The sequence below is a fragment of the Emydura macquarii genome, unplaced genomic scaffold, assembly GCF_026122565.2.
Source record: "Emydura macquarii macquarii isolate MOO-44397 ecotype Brisbane River unplaced genomic scaffold, CSIRO-AGI_Emac_v2 contig_967, whole genome shotgun sequence".
NCBI classification, from domain to species: Eukaryota; Metazoa; Chordata; order Testudines; family Chelidae; genus Emydura; species Emydura macquarii.
Window position 1 is genome coordinate 1524432 of NW_027131104.1, and position 13594 is coordinate 1538025.

The 13594-nt window shown below is 41.6% G+C and overlaps 2 long non-coding RNA genes across 2 annotated transcripts in view; one reads left to right on the forward strand and one right to left on the reverse strand.

Moving 5' to 3' along the window:
• The window catches only part of LOC137150072 (uncharacterized), a 79182-nt gene that overhangs the window by 30147 nt on the left and 35441 nt on the right, over positions 1-13594 (forward strand). The gene's annotated exons all lie outside the window — the stretch shown is intronic.
• LOC137150069 (uncharacterized) lies at positions 9861-12788 on the reverse strand. The gene is made up of 3 exons (XR_010918895.1): positions 12689-12788; positions 12125-12383; positions 9861-10177 (listed from the first exon to the last, which is right to left on the reverse strand). It is a non-coding gene; the product is annotated as an uncharacterized lncRNA (long non-coding RNA).

Sequence of the window (13594 nt, forward strand, 5' to 3'; positions counted from 1 at the left end):
TCTTTTTAACCTCCCATTCGTCTCTGGAAGGCTCCTTTCTCCCTTTCACTCTTGGACATAAACCTAATATAAAGAAAACCCTTCAGGCCATAGCGTGCTGGATTTCTGTTATTGTACAATAGGTTTTAGGAGTGTTCTTTGGCTTCTTCTCTTGTTTGCTGTCTCTGTTTATACATATTTACCTTCTGATTAAGAAACGTAATGACGGCTGGTCCCTCAAGTGCTGAGTTTTTAAAAAATGTTTTGGTTCAGTTTGTTCTTGTTTCGTATGCACTTTGATTGACCTGATTTCCTCAGATATAACTATTCTGTGTAGGTTCTTATACCACCCACTTTATCATCGTCTACAGGGTGCTCAGGTATTAAAGCGGGTTAGACCCAGTCAGTGATTGGATGGGAGACCTAACAGAGAACTCTAAGTTGGGGGCCAACCCTGCAAAGACTTAAGCATGCAGGTAACTGTACTCACGCGACTGATCCTGTTGGCTGCAATGAGCAAAGTTACTCAGGTATTTGTATTTACAGGAACAGGACCTTGATCAGGAATTGGTCTTGATGATGGAGATTGTTGCTGTGCTGTTAAAGTTGCCACCTGAACCTAAAAAAGACTGCATGACCATTTATCATCATTAAAGATCCTCCAGCAGCTTTTGCTAGAGGCAGGTATTAGACTGGTTGCACTGGGTAAAATTTGATCTGGTTAATGACATTCTCCTTGCCCACTTCCCCCTGGCACTTTTCCTTGGATACTATACTTGAAATGGTTTGGGCAGCTGCATAGCATGGCTGTGTGCTGTTTAACAGCTGCCGTGTTTCACCCCTGTGGTGGCTGCACGTCACTGGTAGGCATAGCTGGTTCCTTAAATCAATCTGTGATCCTCTAGGGATAAGAAGTCCTATATCAATGTATGATTTTTAACCAAGATTTTGCAAGTGAATAATGATTTCAGGTGCCTCAGTTTAGGATCATGTTTTTCGGAAGTGACTAGTGATTTTGGGTGCCCATTTGCAGACATCTTGAAAGGGTCTGTTTTTTGGAGGACAGGTGCTCAGCACTCTTTTGAAAACTAGATCCTTGTAAGGAGTCTCAAATTGGATATCCCACAGTCACTAGTCCCTACTGAAACTCTTGGTCTTATACATTTTTTCCCCTTCGAAGCCAGTCAAAGATTTGGAATTGCTGATCACGTTGAGACACAGAAGAAATGCAAGTGGTTTTCATGTTTTTTGGAACAGTTAAAAATTGGCCGACTCTTTTGGTAGGAATTCATGGATATTTGCTCTTTAAATTTATGAAAAACAGGTTTGCTCACTTAGGAGAGGCGGAGGGTGGAGAGACAAATTTATTCTGACTCTATCTTTATTTCATTCTACTGAAGTAAGTTCTACACCGTTTCATTTCACCCAGCTGGTTTCAATCATATCAAGAGAACACTATTTATTAAGTGTCTGTTTGGGGCAATGTCAAATCCTTCAGTTTCTACCCTATTTTCTATTATAAGCAGGCACCTCAGTAGCCCAGGTGGGCTTTGAATTGCTTCAGAAAGTAGATAGGTGAGAATCTATTTATTTCTTACTGTAGATCTCAAAAGACGGGGACTCCAGTTAAAGCAGGAAACTGATCATTTTAGCCAACTTTCTCCAAACATGAGATTAGGAAATGAGCTTGTTTTTTTTTTAAAGTAAAATAACCAAGGTTACGCTGCATTTTCTTTTAAAAGCCTGGAATCAGGATTCTTTGCTCATTGGCCCTTTTTCTAACTCTTTCTGTTCTTCGTTTACTTTTGTATATATAGATGGAGAGGCAAGAAAGCCTTTTTGGTAAGCCATACCAGCCACAGTGCTGTGAAGTTCTGCCAGGGTATGTCTACACTGTGAATGGAGATGTGATTGCATACCTGAGCTAGCTTGGAGCCATCTAGCCTGAGTAATAATAGCTGTGAGGTTGCAGTAGAATGGGCTAGTTGTCCAAGTAATTACCCTGGGGGCTTGTCCACGACCCCAAGGGTAATTACTTGAGCAACTAGCCCACACTACTGTGACCTCACTGTTGTTGTTACTCAGGTAGCTAGCACCAAGCTATCAGTACATGAGCTATGACTACATGTGCTGCAACCACCCCTTGTGTTTGGGGTGTAGATACGTATCCTAGGAGAGGCAAAGTATCAGAAGCCAGGTGCTTGATCCATGGCAAAACTCCACTGGGCATAGGACTGGATCGGATCGTAGTTGTTCTCGGAAGTGGAATAACACCATTGGCTCTAATGGAATTATTCTGGATTTACTTCAATGCGGCTAAAATCAGAATCTGACCCGCAGCAGCTACATGGCCATACTATTCTGTTGCCTCTGCATCCCAGGCTTATCGTCAGAGCTGTGCAAATAACTGGCTTTTGGGTTCTCTGGCAGTGTCATTAAATGAATAAAAATCGGTTCAGATTGACACAACTCCAAAACTTTTCTACATTTTTTATGAATCAAAAAAATTCATTTTGGATCAATGAAATGTTTTGTTTGACTCAAAATTAAACATTTCAATTTCAGGCACTTATGCTTTTTTTTTTTTTTTTTTTAAATAATATAAATGCAAGCAAAGGAAATAAAGGGCTAGATTCATAAAACTGATGGGTGCCGTCCTCATCTACAATAGCCCAATGTTTTAGGGCACTCACCTGCGATGTGGAAAAGAATCCCTGTTCTGGAGCAAAGATGTGAATCCAGGTCTCTCCCCTCTTATCTGATTGCCCTATCCACCTGGCTATTCTTGAATGTGTGTCTCTGTCTTTCCTGTGGGAGAAGTTCATCTATGTATAAAATACGTGAATAGTCAGTGGGGCTAGAAAAAGGAGAGACTGTATAGCCTGGTGGTTAGGGCACTCACCCAGGAGCAGGGACACAGTGCCTGCTCCAGTGACGACAAATCCATTTGCCAGAGATGTGTTTCATGCTGGATGCAAATGCTCCCTGAACGTTGGAATGTTTGTCATCTGGCTCCAAAGTTGCTGGCATTTAGTTTCAGTTTGTAAAGGCATTACATAAAAAGAAGGAAATCCTACAGGAAGGGAAGTATAAAAGTCAGAAATCATTCCAAAATTAATCCATATGGAAATTATTTTAAGAATTGAAGGAAACAAGTTTATTTAAAAGAAAGTAAAACTCTCAGTGTAACCATTTGATTTCATTTTTTAAAAATAATTCACTGTTAATAACCAAAGGTGACACTGGTGACCCTAGAGAGGATAATTTCTGAAAGCATCATGGGGCTGTGATGTACATAGACACTGTTCCATTGACGTTACTGGAACGACACCACTTACACCAGCTGAGAATTGAGCTGATGGCCTGCATTTCTCTGATTAACTTCAGGGAGCTCTCAACCCTCTGAAAATTGATTCTCCACTTGACATTGTCTCTTTAACACTCCTGACGGGCCAAATTCTGAGCTGCTATAAATTGATAGAGCTCCATTGAAGCCAATGTACCTATGACAATTTACGTTATCCGGGAAACATTTTGAGGCAGTGTAAAAAAGAAGGCTTGTGTGGTCCAGAAACAAACCAACTTATATATATCACCAAAATACATCAGACTATTAGAGGACTTCATTGTTCACACGCATCTCAGCCGCTTGACATTTAAGCCGCCCTGTGTCACTCTGTAGCATATCCTCTCCATATTAATACCAATTTATCATTAATTCATTTGAATGTATTTTTTTCCAAGGAAAAGACAGAAAACATCTGCATATTGAGTAATATTAGCTACAGTGTGTGTCTCAAGTGAGAGTAACTGACAAGCCTCATTTATTATAACTGCGTAGGCTTAATTGGGTTGACACAGAATTTGGACTTTGTGAAAGGAAAAGTAACATTCAGATCTTTTTGACAGTTTTGTTTGGTGGGGAGAAATAACAGAATAGAACATCCTACCAACAATGTTTTACATATTTATTAAGACCCAAACGTACAGGAGCTGTTTAATAAAGATGCTTAAATGAGGTATTACTTATTAAGCCATATGGTTTACATTACATCGCTCATCTTTTGTTTCCTGCTTATGCTGTCAAGCATTAATGTGATTGTTTTGATTCTTAATGTCTTAATTCATCACTCCTCTCAATGCATTAGGCTAATAACTTTGGTCCTCTTAAGGGCCATGTCGCCATCCATTACTCTTCCTGTTTTGACTGACCATAGATGTTGAAATGAGTGACTCTTTAAAAAAAAAATCTATCTACATATTCCAGTGTTTACGAAGCTGGCACACTGAAATCATATAGAGGAAGCCTGGAGTGCTTTAAAGAAAAGTTGATTCCACTATGTTAATAGTGACATTTGCATATCATGCCTTTCAGCTAGCAATAGCCCAAGGCAATTTACAAATCGTGTGTATGATAAGTGTGTGTGTTTGTAAGATAACTGAGTAAAATCTGTTGCAATATGATTTGAAATTGTCATCCTAATTCGGGACTGGTTCTCAGCTTGCTTTCTACAAAAACATGCAGCATGGGAAGAAAATCGTATCCTAAAGTGTCACAACTTCTCATAGTCTTGGCAAGTGTGTATATATAAATATACAGTACAGAGCATTTTATTAGAAGATCCATGTGTCACACCCCCATCACCTTTGGTGAGACACAGCAGCAACAACATAACAGGGCAAAGCCATTCCAAACATGATAGCCTGTCTCATCGCACAGTTGCAGTTAGCTGACGTACTAATGGACTTTAAGGCCAGAAGAGACCATCATGATCCTCTAGTCTCCTCTCCTGCACATTGCAGGCCACAGAACCTCTCTCACCCACTCCTGCAGTAGGCCTCTATAGCCTCTGGCTGTGATATTGATTTAAAGACGTAGTTACAGAGAATCCACCATTTACTCCAGTTCAGACTAGCAAGTGACTATTGCCTCATGCTGCAGAAGAAGGCAAAAAAACCCTAGGATCTCTGCCAATCTGACTGGGGGAAAATTCCTTCCTGGCCCCAAATATGGCAATCAGATCCTCAGCATGTGGGCAAGACCCACTGCCAGACACCTGGGAAAGTTTTCTCTGTAATTACTCATCCCCTCTTCATCTAGTGTCCCATCTCTGACCTTCGGAGATATTTCCTTGAGGTGGATCCCGATTGATTTAAAAGATGGGGGCCTGGCAATAGAATGTTCTCAGTGAAACACGTTCAGCTGTGAACCAAACTCCGCCACTACCCACGTCACAGGTAATGGGCCAAGGTTGTTGACCTTCAAAATGCACTATAGAGAACATCTACATGCAAAAGTTGCATCAGGGTAGGGCTGATCTGTGCGAGGGGAGAGTTTCATGTTCTGCTGACTATTTGTTTTTCAGAATTTATGGCAAGCGTGCTGGACAGGTGCCTCTCTTTATTTTTGTATACAAATCTAAATAAAGCAGTCAGGCTGGGCTGTGGTGAAGGTAGGGTTGGATGGTGGTTAGGATCAGTGTTGAAGAAGGGAAGCAGGCGTCTTACATCTTGTTGGGAAGTTCACTTCTGTTGGATAGGGGGTAGAACAGGCCAGAAAAGGGAATTTCCATCCCATAAGAACGCCGACATTTAAAAAAAAATAATTTCTAATAGGTATCAAAATCCTGAAATATTTTGCAGAAAGGAAATCCTGAAATATTTTGATTCAGAAACATCACAATGCCCTTATTGAAACCTTTCATTTCAACAGTCACAACATATAAAATACATAATACATTAAAATTAAAAACAAACTGATAGTTGGAATGAAACAAAACAAGAAAGTCCAGATGAACCACTCCATTTCTATTTGAAATCAGTTTGTAAAAAAATTCTGTAAACGCCTGGATTTCAATGAAACGGCATTTTCCGATGGGAAACTTCTTTCAACAACAAAAAGTGAGCAGTTTTAATGAAGGGTATGGTGCTATTTTTATTTTTATTTCTCCGGCTAGTGCCCTAGCCACATGTGGGTAGGTGATTCTTTTTTATTGTAGGATTCCAGGTGAGGCTAGAAAGATATTTTATGGTTTCAGCTGAAACTACAGAGGGAATTTTAGGTTGGCAGTATTTAGTTAACCACTAAAATAAAAGATAAAACAGCCTGAACTCTAGAAGACTATAGGGAAAGAAAAAAGATATGATTTGGACAAAACCTCCATATTTCTCCAATAGCGATAAATAAACTAGATCAGCTAAACTAAGAATGGACCCAAAACATGATGCTAACTATACTTGTGAACCCCCGTTTGATAGTATTTATTCTGAGGGTTTACTTACATGCACTTTTCACACACCTGTGTGATCCCTGGGGATGGCTGCAGCCGGGACAGGAAATACTGAAATGCCATCAGAAAAAGCTATAGCTAGTTGAAAAATAGAAGGGAAATTTATGCAAAAATTTGTTTAAAAATCCCTCTCAGCCCCAACTTTGAAAAATTTCAACCAGTTTTACCTAGGGTAGATTAGGAGGTAGTGGTATTTAGAGATAATGGGACTTCTTAGGATATGTCTGTCACCGTTCAGAGCAATTGCTCTTGTATTCCCCCTCTGTGGTCCAACCAGGGCACCCACTTTTAGGTTTTTGGCTCCCAACCGTCACTTTTTTGGGTAGAGGGGTGTGTGTGTGTGTCTCTCTCTCTCTCCCCCCCCCCCCTTCTGACTGGGATTTTTCCAGGCTGCACAGTTCCTTGTCTACACTGTGTTACTCCTGGCAAACCAGACTGCCTAATCAAGCCACCATCTGTGCTTTACTTGCTCTTCAAAGGCTGTGCAGAGCATAGTTACCAGCAGTTATGCGCTACCACACAGCTCTTTCTCAACAAGCACATTTATTCTTAAGTTGAAAGCAGTGGAGAAAACATTAAAAGAACTACACACATGCTAAAAAGCTTTCTAGGGGTCTTGCAATTCCAACCTCTGCCTTTGGCAGGTGTCAGTCCTTCCAACCCTTCCCTAAGGATTGCCGACCTGTCCCACCCCCGCACCTTGGATAGAAGGTTCCAGCCACTTGCTCAGTCAGAAAGAAGGTCCTGAGCATAGGTGCTGAAACTAGGGGTGTGGCTTGAAGTGGTTTCCATTATAGACAGGGTTTACAGAGTGGGTCAATGACTCTCAGCATCCCCACTATAAAAATTGGTCCAGCACCTCTGGCTCCAAGTCAGTTTAAATGCAGGCTATTTATTCCCAAGTCCTTTTTTCGTCTGTTGGTCTCTAGAGAATCCAGTTTGAACCAGTATAGAGAGACTCTCCAGGTGGTCATACAACCTGAGTGAATTTGCCTCATCACCTCCTCTCTCTCCACACACACTCATTAGTTCCCGTAGGGCTATGGTCACCTTCTCCCCTGTGGAATTGCATACAATCCCATGGTCCACAAGGATACATAAACTTAAAACAGTAACTTCTCCCAAAGAGAGCACAGGAATTTGCCATGTGTGTCACAATGTCTACACAGCAGCTGGGAGTGTGCTGATCGGTGCAGGTATAGACCGACTCGCTAGTTCTGCTTGTGGCTAGTGCACTAAAAATAGCAGTGTGACTGTGGAACCTCAGGCTAGCCAGCTGAGATACCCATAGGGAGTATCCAAGTACTCTCAGAAGACAAAAGAGGAGCGAATACTGACTAACTTAGCTTCTCCTTCCCCTTCTCGAATATCTGTGAGCAAATGGGCATTTCCTTAAATTTATTCAGTTTTTGCCATCATTTTTTGATGACTCTTTGAATGGAGCATTCAGAGTATTCACAATCTGAGCTATTGTACTTAATTCCGATGAGTTCAATAGAGCAGGGGGGATTGTTAATGTTCTTTGGATGAATGTGTATACACTTGTGTCACAAATATTCACTCATGTATGTATGCAAACGTGGCACAAACCCAGGTTGGTGTTCTTTTTAAGTTACAGACTCGAGGAATTGTTCCAGACTGAGGTGTCAATAGAGGAGGTTTTGGAACAAATTGATAAATTACACTTACACTCACTTCAATATCTGCCCAGCTCTAGTAATGGCCCAAGGGCCTTGTCTTTGTATGAAGCTAGGGGGCATTATCAAGTCAGACTGTGAGTTATAAGCTGTCCTGACCACTTGGGATTTGTTAAAAAAGAACCGCAAAGCATTTTTAGTAAGAGGTGTTTTGGCCTAGACACATCCCAGTTTAGTTAGTTACATTATGCTTACCTAATATTTCATCTTGTAGCTTCAAATGGATACAGTATTCTTTGCATCCTGTTCTCAGCTGAGGTGTAGGGCTGGCTAGTACCATGTTTTGTCCAGTGAAGTAGTGGGAAAAACAGTATGTAAAAATTTGTATAGCACTTAGGGATCCTTTGGGATGAAAAGTGTTGTATAAAATGTAAGATTATTGTTATCCTTTGGTCACCTCAATTTATACAGTTGAAATAGCAAATGGAGCGAAGTGTCAGGAAACTGAAAGGTGTGACAGTTGTTCGCCACATTAAAATGACCAGTGTCTATCAGGGAGTCTGATATATATTCAGCATGTCACTGAAACACTTATGAGATGGGATTGAATTTGAGAGAGTGTCAATATGAATGACAAGTAAATGATTTAAGTATATAATGCACGGTATGCCCTATAGTATTGTCATGTAAACTGTGATTTCAACACTCAATAGGCCTGCTACAGGAAGAGCCAGGATAGAAACTTTGAGAGAGGATCTAGCAAAAATCATTGGGTCTGTCTCCTAGGGAAAATGTCCATTTTGTTTTTTGCTTTTCACACTAGCTGAGAGGCTGGAGCAGAAGAGGATTACTTTATGTGCAGAAGAAATTCTGGTGCATTAGTGAGGGAAATGCAGTGCATGCTTTCACAGCTTTTCTGTCTTTGCTGGTATGAATTCTGAGGATTACAAAACCTGTCAAACAAACTGTTTTGTTACTAGATGAACCTGGGACAGTCAGTACAGCTTTGCACCAAAGCTTTAACCCAGGAGGAACAAGGGCTGTTTTATTTTAATTCTGTAATATATTGCTCTAGAGACTTAATATCCCATTTGGCTTGAAGGAAGAGGGTGTCTTCCCCCCCCCCCCTTTTAAGCCAGGAACTCACCGTGCAGGGCTGTAGAACACCTATAAGATATGGGGAAATTTAATTCGCCAGTGCTCTGTCCATTGGGCCTGACCGAATGACTGTGGAGTCAATGGGAGTCTTTCTGTTGTCATCAATGGATATTGGATCAGGCCCCTTGTGTAGTCTTTACACCCGTGTAAAGTGGATGTAGAATGTTACTATGTCAGAATGGTAGTTTTCTGCACCTGTTCTGCACTGTCATTGCACTGATGGAAATGACTCTGTGAATTTCAGGTAACAATAAATTGGGCCCTATCTGTAGTCTCTAAAGAAAATGGGGAATGAAAAATTCCCCAGAAGATCTATCAGGGAGTTCTTAGTTAAAACCAGGTTCAGGCCACCATGGGTTGAATCTGATCCCCATTGCAAAAGACAATAGAATGGAGTTGAGACAGCCCTCAACAGTACAAACTTAAGTGATAGGTTTCCAGTTAGAGATAAAGACTTGATCCTCTCAGTAGCCATCATCACCAGTGTCCTTTCCTGGGCTGGACAATGGATGGGTATTTGGTTTCATGTAAACAACTATCTTGGGAAGTGTACCTCCCTGCCTACAACTCACTGCTCTGCTGTGCAGTGGGGCTGAAGTTTATGAGCATGGTTTTCGATATACATAAATTAGCAACCATGATCTGCATACATAGCTCATAATGATCAAGTTCACAACATTACAAGCTTTCATAAAAGACCATACTTGATCGATATATTTTTGTACTATAAAAACATTGTAAACAATCAGTTGATTTTAGCTGTTTATTTTGGTGGTTCAAACCTTCTGTTCTCCCCTAAGGGTGCCTGGACCTGATTGTCACACCTACCAAATGTCAGCCTGGTTTTTAAATCCGTGTCTTCATCCTGCAAGTCATTGGTGTATGAGAGTTTGCGGTAGTTCACTCAAGACAATAGCATAAGTAATATCCAATGCTGACTCTGCATGGATGGGACCCTGAAGGGAAATGCTCAGACTCTAGTGTCTGAGGACTTAAACAATGCGGAATATGTGCCAGCTCTTTTCATTTGCTTATTAATAGGTTCTGTGTATCAAGCTCCAAGGGGATTGTCCTCTCTTTGTATTGCTGGCAGGGAAGTATTCAAGCATTCGCCTGATAGAAATGGAGAAAAAAGGGGAAGGAAAGGAAAATATTTCAGTAAAGATTGGAGCATGCCCTCAAAATTAGAAGTTTGGGGTCCTGACTTTTCAGAAGTGCTGAGCTCTGGAGTAAATGGAGCTAGGGATGCAAAGGATCTCTGAAAACCAGGTCCTGATTGCTACAAGTTCAGCCATCTCAAAATTACCACCGTATTACCATGGCAGAGTTGCATATAACCATAGCAAGAGCTCTAAGCAAAATAGCAAAGTTCAATGCAGGACTTGAAAGGAAAGATCAGTCCAATCTAGTGTCAGCTCTTTGAAGCAGGGAGTGTCTTTTTATCCTGTGTTTGTACAGTTCCTAGCACAGTGGGGTCCTGGTCTGGGCCTGGGCTCCTAGGTACTATGATAATACAAATAAATATTGTTCATTGGGCATTGTGGTATGACTGCATTGGGCCTGATCCTGCATACCCCAACTCATGCAGCATCCTTGCTTAGCTCAGTTGAACCCACTGAGACCATTCACGTGAGGAAGGGTCTGCAGACTTTTGCCTCTGAAAGTTGAGATCCTTTTATTGTGTTTTTGGTTCTCGGTGAGCACTGTTAACGTTCCTTTTGGGTGAGATTTGCAAAGCTGCCTGAGAGATTTAAACTCTTTGTTCCTATTCATTATAAGGGGAATTGAATGTTAAAATCTTTTAGGCAGCTTTTGAAAATCTCATCCTAGGGGCTGTCGTCTCCATGCAATTTTGCACTGGTTTAGGTTATGTCTTCACAATGAGCTCTGCAGCTGCACCGCTGCCCTGTAGACACTTGCTACAGTGATAGAAGGGGTTTTTCCATCACTGTAATACATTTACCATCTTGAGAGGCAATAGCTAGGTCATCAGAAGAATCTGTCGACCTACCTGCATCTACAGTGAGGATTAGGACAACCTGACTACGTCGCCTGTAGCATGACATTTTTCACAGCCCTGAGCCATGTATCTAGGTCGACGTAAGTTTTAGTTCTTAGTGAACCATTGCAAACTTCAAAGAGCACTTTCTTATTTCAACTTGAGTGGCTTGTTTTGGTTTATCTTAGATCTGTTTTCTAATGGACTTAAACTAAATCGGAATAATCCGGACTTATCCCAAAATAAGACACAGGGTAAAATATTCAAGTGCCAGAGACTTAGGAGCCCTAAGGGCTTGTCTACCACTGAAATGCTACAGAGTCACAGCTGCACCTCTGCAGCGCTTTAGTGTAGACACTACCTACACAAACGAGAGGAGTTCTCCCATCAGTGTAGATTGTCCAACCTGCTGAGAGGCAGTAGCTATTCAATGGACAAATTCTTAGTCATCTGTCTTGGGCTTGTGCTGCAGGGCTAAAAATAGCAGTGTAGATGTTTGGACCCAGGCTGGAGCCCAGACACTGAGACCTTCCCCCTTCACAGTTTTCAGAGCCCCTGCTCCAGCCCAAGCCCAAACCTCTACACTGGTATTTTCAGCCCTGTAGCACTAGGCCTGGGAGCCCATGTCAGTTGACTGAAACTTGCTGACTCCAGGACTTTTTTTGCTACATAGACATACCCTAAGCCTCTTTTGGCCAGGTGATTTAGGGTCCTAAAAGATTTAGGAGCTTTTGAAAATTTTATCTACAGCCTTTTGCACCAGTTGTTTGAAATTTGAAACTTCAGTTAAACTGGTGTGATTCTGCATGCAGACACCGCATAGGTGCCTCCATAAGGACCTGCATATTGGGTAAATAGACAAACACAGAGTTGATGTTAATTGTAGCTACAAAACACTTGGGTTGAGTTTGGATTGAGACCGGCCCTTTACCAAGTAAAATGAAATGGCAAACAAAAGGCCCAGATTCTCCATTTCGCTACACTTTGTGTTGTCATCCACACTAGCGCAAAGAGAGTGTGTAAAATGCCCCCATTCAGATTTAGTAATATTTTGCACTCACCTTGTTCCCAAATAAATGACAACATGAGGTGAAGGGCATTGCAGAATCTGCAAGTAGCTGATGTGCAGTTTTATGAATGGATGGTCTGATGGCTCAATGAACACGAATGGCTGTGTAGCTTTATTGTAATCTTCTGCGTCTTTCTGCAGTGTCTTTCTTCACATCTGCTTTTATTTGCAGTGCTAAGCATCCGAGTGCTAAACAAATGCAGACCAGCCGGACCATGTACGTTGGTCTTGATATTCCTTTGGCAAAGGAGCTGCATGCAACAAAGCAGAAAATTCAATGAGTTAATTAATGAAGAATTGTCTATGATTTCCTCTATACCTTTTATTTCTACCCCCCACCTCCTGTACGTCTGTGCAGTGGAGCTGCCTCTTGCCCCTTGTGCCAGAATGATTAATGATGGCACCACAAGGAGGTCAATTAGCTGGGGTCGGCGTGAAGCTGAAAGGTGGCGTGTGTTTCTTTATTGAACGTTGCATTCACACTCCAAACCGTGACCTGGACTACAGTGATTTATTACCAGGGCAGCGTTCTGATCACTTACCTTCAGTACCTTACCTTGGCTTCAGAAATCAGGCTTTCGCTATCAATTAAACTCCAGCAAGGAGATCCAGTTGAAATCTGAAGTGTACCCCTGACTTGATCAGGGGAGGCCCACCTGCTTTAAAAAAAAAAGGGGGGGAGGCCTTGTAAGCTTTAGAGTAACCAAGAAATAAAATTATGTTCCATCCTGAGGAAAGTAAAAGTTCAACTGCTGAGACATTTTGAATGTTGAGTCTGAGAAGAGGAAGTGAAAAGGACATAAATTTTGGGCGAGGTGCTGAGGTTAAAATCCTTGCACCTGATATATGAATAGGGAGAGGGCGGATCACCTGAGATTTTTTGGAGGTCAAAAATTACCGCATGCCTATTTAAAACGTTTCTTAATGAATAGTGTTTAGTGAGCACGAATGAATGTTAGATAAGCCTCCTGATATTCCAAAGATGGAGGCATTGCTTACACTCACTTTTATGGATGGGTAAGAGAGGTTAAGATTCTGGTCCTGAGAGATGCTGAGCACCCAGAATTGAATTGGGAACAGGGACCCTTTGTGACTTACCCCAGGGACACGGACCCTGTGTGGAAAAAATGGTGCTCTTTTTTGTAATTAGCACATTTTAAAACATGACTCTTACCTGTTATTTTGCAATCAAGGCCCCATTGTGCTAAGCACCATACAAACACATGGTGAGAGGGAGAGCCTGTGCCCCACATAGCTTTCAGTCAAAGGCTGGAATTTTCTAATGCTCCAAAGGAAGTTAGCCAGTTCCGTTAGGAATTCCCCACCTATATGGACAAAGCTGGAAGGTCAGAGTGACTTGCTCAAGTTAAACATGTGGTCTGTGGCGGAGACAGGAGTAGAGCTCTGCCCCTCTTACTCTCAGCCCAGTAGGGCTATAGATGGGAATAGAGCACAGGCTGAA